This window comes from Oreochromis aureus, linkage group 5, assembly GCF_013358895.1.
Source record: "Oreochromis aureus strain Israel breed Guangdong linkage group 5, ZZ_aureus, whole genome shotgun sequence".
Classification (NCBI taxonomy): Eukaryota; Metazoa; Chordata; class Actinopteri; order Cichliformes; family Cichlidae; genus Oreochromis; species Oreochromis aureus.
The window spans coordinates 9,903,561-9,916,591 of record NC_052946.1 but is presented as its reverse complement, the minus strand read 5'-3'; the positions used below and the strand labels follow the sequence as shown (position 1 = coordinate 9,916,591).

The 13,031-nt window shown below is 37.5% G+C and overlaps 1 long non-coding RNA gene across 2 annotated transcripts; it reads left to right on the top strand.

The window, feature by feature from the left end:
* Positions 1 to 2,616: 2,616 nt before the first annotated feature.
* On the top strand, positions 2,617 to 4,101 carry LOC120440167. 2 transcript variants are annotated; one of them, XR_005613036.1, is made up of 4 exons: positions 2,617 to 2,655; positions 3,649 to 3,720; positions 3,803 to 3,893; positions 4,060 to 4,101. It is a non-coding gene; the product is annotated as an uncharacterized LOC120440167 (long non-coding RNA). The 2 variants fall into 2 exon arrangements; XR_005613035.1 differs by lacking the exon at positions 2,617 to 2,655 and adding an exon at positions 3,423 to 3,458.
* The last annotated feature ends 8,930 nt before the right edge of the window (positions 4,102 to 13,031 follow it).

The window sequence follows — 13,031 nt, the reverse complement described above, 5'->3', positions numbered from 1 at the left end:
AATTAAATAATATTGGACTCTTATGGTTGTGTTTCACAGACCAAGAACATTGATGGCTCTCTGGCAAACATGGCCTTTTGTGGGTTTTATTAAATGGTGCATGAAAGAGGGATGAAGAATCAGCCCATTCGCTACACCCCTACTAACAAATATTTTAGTGGTCAGGAACAAGCATATTTAAAGGTCCACAGGGACAAAAAAGATAAATGTCCCACTTGATAATTTTCCTAATTTATAAGCAGTATAACACATTAAAATGTGAATGTGATTAAATATAGGCAATTGTGAATGCTGTGAAAGAGACTTATCAAATGTCAAACATCTGAGACTCAGGGTCAGGGATAATTTTTACTTTTAACATTTCCGTACAGTTTGGTACTTGGTTAAGGTTTCAGTAAATATTAGAGATGGACCGATCCGATATTACGTATCGGTATCGGTCTGATACTGACCTAAATTACTGGATCGGATATCGGCGAAAAATAAAAAATGTACTCCGATCCATTAAATATCAAAAAAGCATCTCACAAAACTTGCGACACGGCGTAACTCGGCTCATAACCGTAGCACTTGCAGCAGTATGCCTCATGTGATAGAGCGGCTGTGTGTATTTGTAGCCTCGCTACCAAACCAGCATTTCATCTCCGAGGAAGTTATCCCAGAGAGAAGTAAAACAAGTGTGTAAGTTCATCTCTGAATGTTTGTAAAGCGTTCCCATGTTAAGCTTAACAACCGATATATGGAGCGACTGCCTCTCTCTCTCCCTCATCTTCTTGCTGCTACTTCAATCGTGAAACTGTTTAACGATCAGCTGATCGGCTTTTCTGTCGCGAGTCCGTCTCTCTTCTTTGTTTTTGGCCCACTTCTCACCAGAAAGAGGAAACCAGCGGCTGAACAACAGCAGCACGTTTAAGGTTGATAAGCTGTTGTTAGAATTTATTTAATATTACTTTCTACACCAGGATCCTTTTCTACGTAGCTGACGGCTGGTAACTGTGCAGGGGCGGATCTAGCAAAGTGCAGCCAGGGGGGCCGATAGGGCATGAACAGGGAAAAGGGGGCACAAAGACATACTTTTCTTTCTTATTCTCATTTAAAATATGTAGCTTTTAATAAATAATTATCTGAATCTTACACCCAAAGTTTTAATCTGATGTAAAATGTATAGAAGTCCATTACTATATATAGTAACTCTTAAGTCTATATACCCTAGTAAGCTATAGTACTTTTTCCTTTGGGAAGGTACCGTCTGTGAATTCTGCAATTCTGTTGAAGAAAGATGTTGAATCTATTTAATTATTCTTGAAAAATAATTTATTTCTGTGCATTTTTTTTCACCCTGCATCAAATTAAAGTTGATTACATCGATTAAGCATCATGAGGTGGAGGGTGGGTGGTTCCCTATTTTTTTTTTTTTTGCTGGGAGTTGGCAACCCTATTAGTTAGGTTGCTTAATATTTCTGCTAAGTACTCTTTCAAATACCAGAATAGGGAGGATGGAGTACACTGTAACAAAAGTCAGTAAAATATACAGCAAAACACCGTCAAATTCCAACGGTAATGGAGCGTAAAACCAAAAACTTCCTTTTACTGTATTAAATAGATTGAATAACCGTTAATTGTGAGACTGGATAAAACTTTGTTTTTTACTGTAATAAAATGTTGAAATTATAAATATTGTCTGTGAAAACAAATAAATATGCATACATTTTACAATTAAATATTGTAATGTTGAAAATGTCTGAAAAACTTAGATTTTACGGTATTATTTGAGTAAAACTACATCTTTTGGGGTTGTGCACATTGGAATTCACAGTATAAAGCTGTAGATTTTTAAGCAAACAAAAACATTCATTTTACAGAAGCAAGATGTTAAAAATAGGGTCCACCGTAATAATACAACCAGTAAATACCATTAAAAAAAAAAAAAAAGCAAATATCAGCAGTGAAAGACAATAAAATTGATAGTATTTTTTTATTTTAAAATTCAGATACTGATATACAGATTAAAAGTTAGGCCTGCAGTATATCATTGTTAACCTTCTGATAAAAAAAAAAAATCAACAGCAAAAGAAGATGTTAAAAATAAAGTTCATGGTTGTGAATAAAATTGATTTCAATAATCTTTTTAATTATTATTTTAAAACAACTTTATGTTGTTGTGTTTCACGCCATATTATCAGACCACCTTAAGTGGGTCCGCCTTAAATTTTGAGTTTGTGTGATCGCTGTTGATTGGTAGCTAAACTGCTGGTAAACTGTGTACAGACGTTTTACGTTCGAATTGCAGAGAAAAAAATTCTGGTAGCAACATTGTGCAGTATGAGCGAACCATTTCACCAAAAAAGGGGAAGCAAGGCAAGACGTGGCTGCAGCGGTCTGCAGACGTGACTTCTGATCAAATTCGAACCTCCTCCTAAAGAAACAAAGAGCGACATTACATTGCGGGATGACGTCACCTGAAAATGACCAATAGCGCGGCGCGCTGCTGAGCTGTGTGCCAACCGCTCTTTTTTTTTCATGCAGGAGACTCAAGTTGGCTTCGCTAACGGACACAGTTTTGAACTCGTATATTAGCGCCATTTATTGCTGCTTGGACCACAGCATCTTCGAATTTGTAGACATCCTGGCAGCTTACAATTAGTTCGAGGTGAGGTGAGTACATGCAACTTCAAGTTATCTCTGTTATAAAAATCCACCAGCCCAGCGTTTATAGATAATTTTAGCAGTTCGTTTTTTATGAGTGAGGTTGTGAATTTAGTTAGCATTTGTGAGTTGAGTTAGCATTAGTGTCACGAGGAAGCATTGCTCTGGATTAGTTTCTGTGTTTGGCGTGCTTAATTCGCTAGGGAGGAATTACCAAAGTACATGGAGTTATGTTAACCTGTAATTTCCTTGGTAAGGTAGTTCAGTCATCAAGGGGCTACGTCATTTTTTGGTCAAAACCCATCATGTCTCAAGCTAGTACTCTACCAGGATGCCTTTGAAGTCGTTAACCCTTTAGGCTCTGCAAGGACAAAACACAAGGTATTATTTGTATATGCATCAGTGGCAATCTTGCCACTTCATGTATGCTCAGACACAGATCACATGTCTCTTGTCTTACTGTGCAGGGAGAAAGATTTTAAAGAGTTTGGTCATGCTAATGTGTTCTCTGAATTACTGGCAGACTTGAAAGAATTGGAGGACAGTGGGCTTGTTGCATCAGATGAAACTAGAGTCAAAGGAACTTTGTTTTGCATTGCTGGTGATAATCTGGGTTCTCACTGTATTGGTGGCTTCACTGAAAACTTTAGTTCTTCAAAGTACTTCTGCAGGTACTGCCTGATAACGAAATCTGAATTTCAGGGTGCTGACCCAAATCTGTGTGGACCAGAACGTACCAAAGAGAACTACAACTCTGCTGTTGATCGCCTCCAGATTGACAATACACCAGGCGTCGAAGGAGTGAAGTTCAGGTCAGTGTTCAATTCACTGAAATACTTCAACGTTTGTATGCCAGGCTTGCCACCATGTCTAGGTCATGATATCTTTGAGGGAGTAAACAGATTCAAGAAGATATTTTACACATTTCTTTGTTGTCTGTCTCTAAATCTTATTTTGTCTTTATTATGATTAAAAGGTTTGTTTTGTTCCTGCCCTTTTCAGACACTGAATTTGAGCAGAAACCATAAGGATACTCAAAGGACCTGTGACTCTCAGGAAATGGCGAGATTTCAGGTCATAATCTTTTTTTTTTTTTTTCCATTGAATTCATTTTCCTTTTTCCCTTTACAATATTGCTGTTTTGTTTTGTAAACAGCATCAAATGAGAGGGACAGATGAAACAGTTTCAAGACAATGGCAGGAAAAACATGCTGAAGATTGAAACAAACCTTGGCTGGAAATATTTGGTATGTGTTTTACCGTAAATCAAATTGTTGAAAAACATTCAGCTACACTGCAACACAGGGAAACTTGATTTGCACTTATTTTGTTACTTTAATTTCTTGTCTCATTATTTTTGTCAGTTATTATTGTTTATGGTGTATGCCCTTCTTGTTTTCTTTCTGAATGCAGAAGGTATCTAGCCAGTCCACAATGAAAGCTTCGTTGCACCCATGAGTCTTCTGGCAGAAATGATGGCGCCTGTATTCTTTGGTTTCCCTAAACATCACACCCTGCCTGTTTATACGAGGCTCTTCAATTAAGTCTGCACCCAAAGATTCAATAAGAGGTAAGCAGTGGTATTATTCAAGTTTTGCTAAAGAAAGATGGACAGGAGACACTAATCTTAATCAGCCGAGCTCAGGTTCATGTCCAGGTGAGCAGTTTCATACGCTACAAAATGTAGATTGAATGATAGGTCTCATCACCATGCATTCAGCCATTAACTTCAAGTTCTATGATAAATCAATAGAAAACTTAAATACGTTTTCCAACAAATTATGATTGTGATTAGGGCTGCGTTGTCTATGTATCACTTTTACATAAGTAGATTTAAAGGATAACTATTGCCAAAACGCAACCTGGGCTGTTTTTTTTTTTTTTTTTACTGTATCGATTTTGATGCGCTCAAATTTATGCACCGGCCCCTAGTATTCCCATTCACTGGCTATTGACCACAAAACAAAATCACGGTCAATCTCAAAAAAACGGCTTGTTTGTCGTAATTATGCTTTTAGATATATGTTTGTCTCGTTTACAGTAAAAAAAAAAACAGCCCAGGTTGCATTTTGACAATAGCTATCCTTTAAGAACTGTATATTTTACACTTAAGAAATCATTTATCATTAGATCTGTTTTTGGCAGCACGTTTTGTTCATTTCTGTGCATTTTGCTCAAGCACTGATCAAACTTTGTCCATTTTTTGCTGCAGAGGGGATCCTGCCAGTCCAAAGTGAACTCCTGATGGACATTGAAGTACTCCTGCAGAGCTTGTATCTTCGACACCATGCGCATTAGAAACTCCACTGAGTCCTTTCCTTCACCAAGGCAGGACCCAGTGACTCATTACTGTTGATAGGTCAGGGGCAGGTAATATTTTGTTTCATTTTTATTCATTCCTCTATGGATTACCAGCCATATATATGGACACATGCTGTATTCTCAAGATCTATGCTGTTTTGTAGGAATAGAGAAATGATATGTTTAGTCTGTTTTCAAATAGTATGTCAAATTTTCTCATTGTTTATCAGTAATATTCACTACCTTGGCTATATATGAGCATCTTTAGGTTTTTCTATATTTAGCGGTTGCAAATGTAAAATGTACGGTAAACCATTTATGTTCCTCATATTGTACTGTATTTTTAGCGGTAAAATACCGGCAGCTGTGGTAGCCAGGAATTTACCGTAAATGTATCTGGTCAAAATAAAATGCTGTAATTTGTTATACAATTTCACTGTGTTTTTTACTGTCAAAGGTTTTAATAAGGTTTAACATATTTCTGTTATTTTTACAGTTCTTTACAATAATAGGGTCTATCCTATTACTGTTAAATTAACAACAAATTACTGTAAATATTATTATATCATAACCTTTTTTACTGCAAATATCCGTAAAAAAAGCTATGGAAAGTTGCATTTTTACATTAAATTGCTGTATAATTGACAAATATATTTGTTTTTTTCTATCATGATTTTGGTAAAAATAATACGTTGTCTACCTTAAAATTTAGGGTTACAAAACCAGTATACCGTATTGTCTTTTACAGATTCCACATTTTTTTCACGGTATATTCCTGGCTACCACAGCTGCCGGTATTTTACCGTAAATTTGACAGTTTTTTTTTTACAGTGTAGGTTTAAGTTAGGTTTTAAGTTAGGTAAGGTTTATTAGATTGATCAGTGTTGCTGAACTATGAAATATTTTGGGTGCAGTGTATTTTTTACACACAGGTATAACAGAATAGCTTTAGTGTTGTTGTTTATTTAAACTTGAGTATGAACTTATACAAAATGCAGCAAGATATTAAAAACACAGTTTTATTGATTAAAAACACAATATCGGATTCATATCGGTATCGGCAGATATCCAAATGTATGATATCGGTATCGGTATCGGACATAAAAAAGTGGTATCGTGCCATCTCTAGTAAATATACACCTCTTAACAAGATTAAACACATATCAGGAAGCTCTATTTACTTAGTTACCAATGTGCTGGAATTTCACCACATGTAGAGGTGATGTCATCTGTGGACTTTTTAGATGTAGCTATGTGTTAAAACTCGAAGCATAATAAAGGCTTGCACAAATTACTCTTGTTGTTGTTTTCTCCAAACTCTGAGACCAAGCTGAAAAAACTATGCTAATGCACATTAACATAAAGATCCATACAGGTTTTTTCATTTAATATTGTAATGAATTTAGGATGATATAAGACATGATATAAGACATACAGTGTCTACAGTTATGTGCTGTGCTATTTGCTATTACTCACAGCTTGATTTGAAGGCACAAGAGAATCAAGTTTAACCACTCGGCTGCCACAAAGACCAAACTCCTAGACCAAATGGAGTGGGCAAGAACCATGACTTTAATTTCAATGGACACAAGGACGTAGAACTAAAACAAATGAGTAGCTAATTCCCATTGTGCATATTGTCAGGCAAGAAGAACTTTAAAGACATTTACCTACTGATCTGCTATTATAACAAGTTTATAACAGTTTTGTCTGCCACCATACAGCTGAAGTTCTCAGACACATTAACTCTGCACTTCCGTCAAGGGAACAACACAACTGGCTCATATGCTTCTCAGTTCAGCTGCTAATTGGCTCGATGGAAGCAGGAACAGCACAACTGCCATCTTTGGCATTACATAAGTCTCCTATAAACCCAGGATTCTTTGAGTGTCATGTCTCTCTTTCACAAGAGCTCTTCAGCTCTTGGCATGATGACACCACACACTTGAGTAGCAAAGAGAGCAGCAGACTCTAAATGTAAGAGGATTAAATACAGCTGGTTCCACCTATCACTCCTGTGCAGGTTCCAGCATTTGGCACCTAATCTGGACCATTTTAACTTTATGGACTTGAAGGTGTTAATGAATGTGAGGTGGATTTACCTTTTCCACGAAAGTGTTGATTTTATTTATGTAATTTTTTATTTATTTTTAAAAAGAGAAAATATCAATTTTATATGTCATTTGTTTTAGTATATTATGCTTAAGGGTAGGTGCACGTTCAAATGAGATTAAATATCTGTTTAAATAAAGCTTAATGTTAAAGTCACTTTCCCTTTTACCAAGTTTGTTTTCTTAAAATTAATCAGGATTCAAACAAAACAAAAAAACAAAAGCAAACAAATTAAATCAATTAAAATGCCACTATATCCGAAAAAATAGGGAATAAATAATAATGGATCAAAAATGGAATTTCTAAGTGATGGAATACCCACAAACCTAATCCCATTTGCTGTATGAGGTGCAAAGGTGGTGGTAATTAGATTTTGGATGGGTGCACTTCTCTCAGGCAAATGGAATATAGGATGTCAACACTTATCCAAGGCTGTTTCTGTAGTAAGAGGCTAGTGGTCCCTTGTTACTGTGAAGCACACACTTCATCCTATAATGTCCAAACTATGTGACGGACCTCTAATGAAGCCAACTGTACAGTACTTGTCTCAGCAGTTCTGAGGCTAGAGTTTGATAAAGAAAGTATGAGCAGAAGCCAGACCAGCTTTCTGACCTGCTAAAACTGACAGTTCCAACTGTGGAAGGACAGTCTCAGCCACTGCTATGTAACAAATATCATCATCATCATCAACAACAACAACTAAAAGAAAGTACAGCAGAAGAGCCTGTGACAAGTGCAAACCAAAAGTACAGTTTCTTTCTCCACAGTCCACTGAAGCAAAGCAAGATGCTCAAATGTGTGAATGTGCATTATCTTTCTACTGGGATAATAGCTTTGAGATGTCCTCTCAAGTATTCTCTTACCAAATAAAGCTAACAGCTGTGACTGCACAGGAACATCTGTTGGATTAAGTGAACAAACTCATCCAATTACCCCATCAAGATTGCCTTGGGCATATATGCATGAGAAAAAACAGTGGTGTGCAGTTACGCTGCTGAAGAAACTTTATCACTACATGTGTTAGAGTCACTGCTCTCATTTCATTCTTTTTGCCAAGCTAAACCCTGGAAAGGCTCCAGGGAATGAATCTGCCTTAGTCAGTGAGCATTAAGTGTCTACATGCCATGTTGTAGAAGACACACAGATGTGTCCATGTAACAGAACTGCCATAAGTGTTGCCATGGAGATGCTGGAGATCAAGGTAAGAGTGGCCATACAGTAAATGTCCTTGATTACGTAAATCTATCACACAGCCCCAGCCTCCATGGCATAGCACGGTTTGTTTGTCTCCTAAGATGCCCTTATTGTGGTGTGCTTGTTACCAAGGTAACTGCTGTTTTCACAATGAGAATGTGTAGGATGCCAGAAGCAATGCCAGAATATGGTTCAATATAGATAACCCAGGCTTTACTTGCACATTGCCACAGATTTGTTCAAAAATGGATATGTCCTACAAATGGCTCCAGTTATAGTAAGAGCATGCAGCCAGCCAAGTCAGTTGACTTCTGAAGGCATTCTCCAAACACATAAAAAAGAGGCCTTTCTGATTGCTTCTGTGAAAGAAAGAAATGTTGTGAATTATGGATTAGGATCAGTATGAGACATGCTGTATATTTTGTGTGCATGGACAATCTGAACCGCAGGCAAAATTGCACCTCTTCTCAAATGTTACGTAAGCTCCACTGGGTCATGAAATGTATTTTCCCCCAACAAGTTCAGAGTAAATTGAAAAATGATGAAGTAAACTGGAGCTTTCTAAGAATCTAACTTCCAATTTCTTTGTTGCTCTGCTGCCTGTAAGTGTTCATAAATTATTGGGATTGTATCAGTGATTAAAGAATTGGCCTTGCTTTGCTGAGAAAATCAATACTGCTTTGGAGTTTGTCCAATAAGCTACATCCAGAAGACGATTTTCCTAGCTTAGCATGGACTGGGAGCTGGAGGGGAAAAGCTAACCTGGATCTTTACAAAGTTCCAAAATTTGCCCATAAACTCCTCTGAAAGCCTTGAAAACATTGCAGCACAAAAGTACCTCTTTGACTCCCTGTATACTGTAGTGTATCTCAGATATCGCTAGAAAAATTGTTAATGATAAAGGGATGCACAAATAGTTATATTTGTGGGTGATCTTACTATGGCTATGTCCACCTTTTATATACCATCTACAGCAATACCTGTTGTAAATGTTTCTTTCATGTATCTGTCAGTTTTAAGGTTTCACATATCAGGAAATAAGAAAAATAATCTGGATCTTAGCAAATTAAGTAAATACAACTTCAGATGAACAACAAAACATGACATTTTACACTATTTATTTAGCAAAATTTTAAAAGCTGTGTGTGAAAACTAATTACGACCTTACAACTTCCACAGGGATTAAGACAGTAAGTAACAGCCAGCTGGCTGTTGATAATCAAAATACACATGATTATTGATCATCAGCAAGTGTGAGTGCCTCGATAAAAGCAGTATTATCAGTTTACTGGTCTTTCTCATTCGTTTACACAATGCCAAGAAGGAAAGTGAGCAGTGATCTTACAGGAGCAATTGTTGTTGCCCATCTATTTGGTTACAAAGTCATTTCCAAACAATTTAAAGTCCATCGTTCTACACTGAGAAAGATCATTCACAAGTGGAAAACATTTAAGACAGTCGCCCAGCAGTTTGCACAGCAGTGGACGTCCCAGCAAATTCTCTCCAAGGTCAGACTGTGCAATGCTCTGGGAAATTTCAAAAAGCCCAAGCACTACATTTCAGACTCTACAGACCTCAGTTAGCATTTTAAATGTTAAAGTTCATGATAGTACAATTAGAATAAGACTGAACAAGTGTGGGTTGTTTGAAATTGCTGCCAAGAGAAAGCCTCTTCTCTCTAAAAAGAATTGCAGCGCAGCCTAGGTTTGCAAAGTCACATATGAACAAACAGACAAGACAAAAGCAGAGATATTTGGCCATAATGCACAACACCACATTTGAGAAAAAACACATACGAATTGACAAGTTGGAGGGATGATTTGGGATTGTTTTGCAGATACTGGACCTTGACACCTTTCAGTCATTGAGTTGAGTATGAACTCCTTAGTATACCAAAGTATTCTAGAGTCAAATGTGAGAACATCTGTGCGACAGCTCAAGCTTGGCTGAAATGGTCGCACAACAGGACAATGATCTGAACATAGCAGGAAATGTACAACAGAAAAGAAAAGAAACAAGGTGCTAACAGGTTCAGGTCTAGTCCAGTCTCAGTCCAGACCTGAACCTGACTGAACTGCTGTTCTTGAACCTTAAGAAAGCTGTGCATAAATAAATATCCCCAAACCTCAATGCAAACACTGCAAAGAAAAGAGACTGATAAAGTCCTATTCAAAACGATCACTTCAAGTTACTGCACCTGAAGGTGGTTCTTCAAATTTAGTTTAGTTTTGAGATAAATAACAGACACAATCTGTCAGGTGTTGTTGTTCATTTGAGTTTATATTTATCCAACTTTAAGAGCCACTAAAGAGTAGATAATTTTGTATTATGGCCTGTGCATAGAAAGGAGGTAGTGTAGTGTGCTTCACAACAAGTCTTCATCTTCTGTAATTCTAACAATTGCATCAAGAATGGCTAAGAAAACACGATGATGATCACTTTATAGAACAGCATATCTTCTCCAAGGATAAACAGTACATAACATTTTTAATCCAGCGTCCATATGTTGGAAATGATGAGTCTTAAAATGAACAAAATGAACAAAACAATTATATCAGCTTGAGCTCTGCTTTGGTGAAAATCCAGAGGACTTCCTCCAAATATAAATATTAATACCAGCCACAACAGCGTGGCTGGTATTGTTTGTGTTTGTCACTGTAGCACAATCTGATCTGTTACAATAGTGTACTATGGTGTTCCTGCAAATAGGAACTACTTTTTGTCATATCTTATTAGGAGTAGTAGTTTTGAGTAATTTGGAAGAGTTTACATAAACGTCTGGATTTCTATGTGGATTTTGCTTAAATAACTAAAATGTGCTACACACAGTCATAAAACATGTGTAGTGTGTAGCTGAGATTAAAATGAAGGTCAGATTCAGCAGTGTTATCCAAGAATTTAAAGCCATTTGTAACTTGTGTGATCCCATCATCAAACTGTGTCTAGTTTGATCCATCGCTATTTGCAGTCCCTCTGTGAGGACAACCACAGACCAAACCAAAAGCCGCTGCAGCTGCTCCTACAGTCACATAGAATCAGGCCTGTGGACCAAACCAACCAGGAGGTACTTAACCACAGAGGACGAGCGATTCACTGAATAATTCAACTCAATCAGGCCAGTTTAAACATTAATGGGTGAGTGGGAGTTCCTCCTGGCACCTCCCTGGGGACACACAGTAGTTGAGGAGACACACTAATTGCTAACTCGTGCCCAGTAGAAGACTTTAATTAACGTGAGTGGAGAGTGCTGGAGCTTCCTTGGAGCTCATTGTCGACCTTTGGAGGGTGGCAGAGGGTGACAAGCAAAGTAGTCCCTGTGGCCTGCTCTCTTACACCCCTGTTAAAATTACATGGAGGGATACTTCCCTTGACTACACAAAGCCATATTAACTGAGTCAGTTCTGATGTTTGAACCCACTCACCAAGTACTATTTCACTGCATGTGCTGCAGCTGGTAAAAGGCAAAACCTGTGATCTTTGACTCCCTTGATACCATTAATGAACAGAACATGTTCACAATGTATCCGGAAGAATTGCAATGGAAAAAAAAATATATAAATGAAGTTGAATGTTTTCTTTTTATTTACCAAACTTACCACGCCTAGAAAGAAAAAGTACATTATTTAGCAGGAGTTTGGCCTGCCCTCAGTATGCACTGATAGGCAGAGGATGTTATTAAATAGCATACATATCTCAACACAGGTTCCAAACCAGGTGGCATCTGTTAAAAACCCATTAACACCACAAATAACAACCCATAAATTAGACAGCATTTAAAGTGTGACAAACGAAATGGCAATTTTTGCAGAAAAGAAAATCCCATCTGTTCAAGATGACAAATCAATATACCATCTATTATCAGTGTGAACAAGTCCATTTTTTTCAGTGGTTGCAAAAGTGGTAAGAGGTGAGCATTTATCAAACACGGTTAGTTAAAAAATCCATCACAGGAATGTGCTGGTCAGATAGTTGTATTCAGTTGAAGACCTAAAGGATTGTCATAGAAAAACAGCGTATAAAGCTAAAATGGAGTTTGCACATTTCTAAACAAGTTTAAAAGTCAGTACTTGATATGAACAAGTTTCTTCTTCAACACAGCCTGAACTCTCTTAGGGAAGTTTTATTGTTATTTCTTTAAGTAACCTTCAGGAATAGTTCTTCAGGCCTCTTGAAGGATATTCAAAGCTCTTCTTTGGATGTTGGCTTCTTTTTGTTCTATTCTCTGCAAGCTGATCCCACACTGTTTCAATAATGTTGAAGTCCGGTTTCAAGGGAGGCCAATCCATGACTGATAGTGTTCCACTGTGTGTTTTCTATCCAGGCACTTTATGTTTTTACTGAATTGTCAATATGTTTGGGATTGTGTCATGCCAGAGGTGGTACTGCATGCTGGATCAACACCATATTCTGGTTATTGTGGCAGTGCACGGTCTGCAGCGTGGCTGCGGGGGAGCGGATGCACCTGAGCAGCATCCGCAATCATGTATCGCTGGCTTAAAACAAGAATGAACTAGGTCCTTTGTTGTTGTTGATGTGTGCCCGGCTGGTGGCTGAAAAGCTGCAGCCAAGAGTGTAAAAGAATGACAACCAAAATAAAATATGCTGAAAAGCGTTGAGATGTGGTCATGTCTGTCGTGGATCGTTTACAGTTGTATACTGTAATACTTTGCCTAAAGGTTATGTTCTGTTAACAGTGCTTCCCAAGAGTAAGCACCCTGTGTGACTGAGGGATGGGACACATACACACAGAAGCATGTTAACCACAACTCAAACCTAAT